A 4137-nucleotide genomic window follows, 5' to 3' on the forward strand; every position below is an offset into this window, starting at 1 on the left:
CAGATAGAAGTGCAAAGACCAGACACATAATAAACTTCCATTCAAAGCTTCACATGTGCCTCGTAAAAATACTTGACCCGTTTTTATTTTTTATCATATTATTATTTTTTTTTTCTAACGTACAACGGGGTGGTTTTAAAATCGCCTTCCTATCACCTACTTACTCATACTGCCTTTGATTCCCAGGCAAGGTGATCTTCGAGAGGTGAGCCTAATGAGGAGCACAATGACTGCCGCGCCACACAGCCGCCGCCACCACAGCCGTCACCTCATCGACAGTCTGGACACGCAGGAGAACCTCAGTATAAAAATATAAATAATACAAACCTACATTAAAAGAGTTCGATGCGCAGTTAGCTGATAGTTTTCTACTCGTTTTTTTTTCTTTACTATATTCTCGTCTCTCTTGTTCTTGGTCCTATTTGTATTATTACTGCTATCACCTCTTCTCTTTTTTTGTTTTCCTATAATACCTAGATGACTTCTGGGTAGTGGGAGGCGAGACTAAATTGAGTTCATTGAGGTGAGAGTAATATAAGGAAGGCAAGTGATGTGTGACGAGTCCCACACATACAGACACACACACACATACACACACACACATAGACACGCAGGTGAGGGGCACGCAGCGGACACACCTGACAGACACACCTGAGGCTGCAGAAAGGTGACAGGGGCGGCTGAGGCGAACAGGAAATGAGGCGACAACCGTAACAAGGTTGAATCCCGTTACATCTACGCCCTAAAGAAATCAAAACCAGATGACCAAGAAAACTCGAGAAATAAACAAGATTATTGAGACAGGAACCCGCGAGTGTTCATTAACGGAGCACGAGAGGTGTGGATCATAATGGATTCCAGTTGCAATGGGAGCATGAAGGGATGAAGGGAGGGGCTGGATTGCACTATCGCCGTCACGGTTCATGGGATGCAAGGTGTAGATGCATGGCAGTGATGGGTGCTGGAGTAGTGGTGCTGGTGGCGGTAGTGGTGGTGATAAAGGACAGGGTGTGTTGTGATGGCAGGATGGGAGGATGCAAGACACAACACTGCAACTCTCAAGGTATCACAAGCAGTGGTGGTGATGGTGGTGGTGGTGAAGGACAAGATGTGTTGTGATGTCAGGGTGGAAGGATGCAAGACACAACATTACAAGTCTCAAAGGATAAGAAGAGGAGCAGCTTCTCTTAAACCTATATTTCAAGTCATGGATATCACTAAGAAAACTTAATAATGTGGTCTTCGAAAATTAGTCGCAGAAATTGAATATGAAACTTTAATATGTCCAATGATTTACGCTTAAAAAAAAATAAATAAATAAAAGGAAACGAAAATTTCATATGATCTTCAGACATTAAAAAAAAAAAGAATATACGATATTACAAAAAAAAAAAAAAAAAAAATACTTTCACAAATTTAGAACAAAAATTAACTGTTAAACTTTTCTGTCACATCCAAAACGATGAAATGCCAAAAGAAAATAAAGAAAAAAAAACGAAAAAAAAAGCGAAAACTTAACGGCACCCTCAAAAATTTTACGCAAGAATGAACAAACTGTAAAACCTCTCTTAAAACATCTATAAAAGTGATAAATGTCACAAAACAATCAACAGTAAACGTCTTGGGGAAGCAGCAGAAAAAGTTCAAGTGATCGCTGGTCTTTTGTCTTGAGTGGGAGGCGAGGCTGAGAGCGACCTCATCAGGCGGTCATGCGATGCTGAGCCGGATACTGACGGGCCGTGGCTGACTCGGGAGTGGGGAAAAGCCGGTGCTGGGCTGGCCTGGGTTAAGCTGGAGTGCTCTCTTGTGGCGGGTAATGGTATAGTGTTCTGTTGACGTTAGAATATTGGTGCAGAGAGAAATTCCCTTGTATAATGTTTAAGTGATAGCGAGTTAAAATGGAGAATGTATAATGGGATCATTGCGTGTTAGTAGAGACGTGTACTGTAGGATGATATGATGTCTTTTTATGGGATTTGTTGAGTTAGTGGTGGTACAGGAGAGGAAAAATTACAGTGGTGTTTTATAAAGCGATGGTGTGAAGGTGTAATGGGAGTAAAAATATTGTTAGATGGTGTTCTTGTTTCGCTGGAGGTGGAGGAGAGATGATACGTGTCAGAGGAGGTGAAGGAAAGGGTAAATATCTTAAAGGAAAAAATAAATAAGTAATAATTAAATACATAAATACATATATAAATAAATGAATGAATAATATATAAATACATAAATACATAAATAAATAGATGAATAAATAAATAAATAAACACAATGAGAAATTAAAATAAACTGATGCACAATATTTTTTTATGTACGAGGGAGGCAGACCAAGGGCAAAAACAAACTCAGAAAAAGAAACATAAGAAAAAGATGCTCTAATTATCTCTCCCTCTCCATCCCCCCCGCAGAAAAAAAGAAAAAGAAATATTAAAACAAAAAATCAATTCAGGTTTAGAGTGTTAAAAAATTACATCAAAGAGAAAAAAAATAAAGAAAAGAAGAAAAGTGTTACATAATATTAGTAAACTGATGTGAGAGTATGTTAGCAGTGTCATGTGCCATCTCTATACCAGTGTAAGAGAAGACTGTACACGTTTGATGCAGCTGTCTTGATCTTGAGCCATAAGGGGTGGGAGGCAGTAATCTTAGGTTGTCCAGCAATGAGGAGCAGAGACCTCCGCCGTTTCCAAAGAGTGTGAGGCCACCAACACAGCGCCTTAAAGTGTGTCAAGTGAGGCAGGATATGTGTGTGTGTGTGTGTGTGTGTGTGTGTGTGTGTGTGTGTGTGTGTGTGTGTGTGTGTGTGTGTGTGTGTGTGTGTGTGTGTGTGTGTGTCTGCAGGTGGAGTTCACGAGGAAGACACAGGCGTGGTGACTGGACAATGAGACGCCACCCTGCTTTGCACTTGTATAATGAATGTCAGCCTTTGGAGAACGAGTTTGCCAGATGTGATGGATTTTGTATATTCATGAACTAATGAACAATTGTGGTGGGAGATAATAGTAACAATAACAACTGAGACAGGCATTGTACCACCACCACAAACACCACCACCACCACCACCAAAAAGAAGAGGAAGAAGTAGATGATAAAGAAAACGAAATAAAGAAAAAGATGATGATGATGATAAAATAACAATAGCATATATAACGAAGACGGCAACAACAACAACAACAACAACAACAACAACAACAACAACAACAACAACAACAACAATAGCTTGCCAAAAGGAGTCCACACTTTCAAACTGACAAGAAGATGAAAATTAAGGAATATTCTAGGGGACACTCAGTTGAGACACATTCTGAAGAAGCAACTAACTACTGTTCAAAATCAACTTGGCGAAGAAGACACGCCCCTTCACCTCCTTTGATGTTATGTGACTGATCACCACTCTACACTCCATTACTTGTTGCTAGTTAGTAATTTACTCCAAGACATCTTTCCATTTTATTCCAATTTTCAGATCAACGTATTATCTAAATCAGTAATATGTGAATCTTAATCTGCAAATTTACTACTTACTCTTATCTTGTCCATCTCTTCTGGTCTGCTTTTTCAAAATATTTATCACATGATGTTCAGACAGCAAACTGTGACTATACACAAAATCACAATAAGATAAGAGGACTGCAAGAAGTTAACTGAACTGCACAAGACGCTTCCTGGGAAATGTAAATACAGTTATTGCATATACAGGTATATACTTCTCAAATATTCATTTTTGGACTATGAAGGGCAGCTATTGTAAGCAGAACACCGGGAGTGAATTCAAAACATAACTTGTACAAAAATATGACTTCTAAGACACAACTACAAGAAAGTACTTCAAAACACAACTCCTACATGAAAGTGACGTCAAAACAAATATTTATATAAAAAAAAGCTACTTCAAAACATAACACGTAGAGAAAAATGACTTAAAACTCACAAAACTTAAGGAAAAACACCTAAAAAAAAATGATCTCAAAATTTATACAAACAACAGACTTCAGAAACGCAACTATTACAAGCAAGTAACTTCACAACACAACTCCTACAAGTCAGTGACTTCACAACACAACACGTATTTACCTGCGGGGTTGGGGGAGTCGAAGGCTTGGCTCGCAAACAAACATTTGGCACAAGTAGCGACGTCAG

The sequence above is a fragment of the Scylla paramamosain genome, chromosome 5 (genome assembly GCF_035594125.1).
Source record: "Scylla paramamosain isolate STU-SP2022 chromosome 5, ASM3559412v1, whole genome shotgun sequence".
NCBI classification, from domain to species: domain Eukaryota; kingdom Metazoa; phylum Arthropoda; class Malacostraca; order Decapoda; family Portunidae; genus Scylla; species Scylla paramamosain.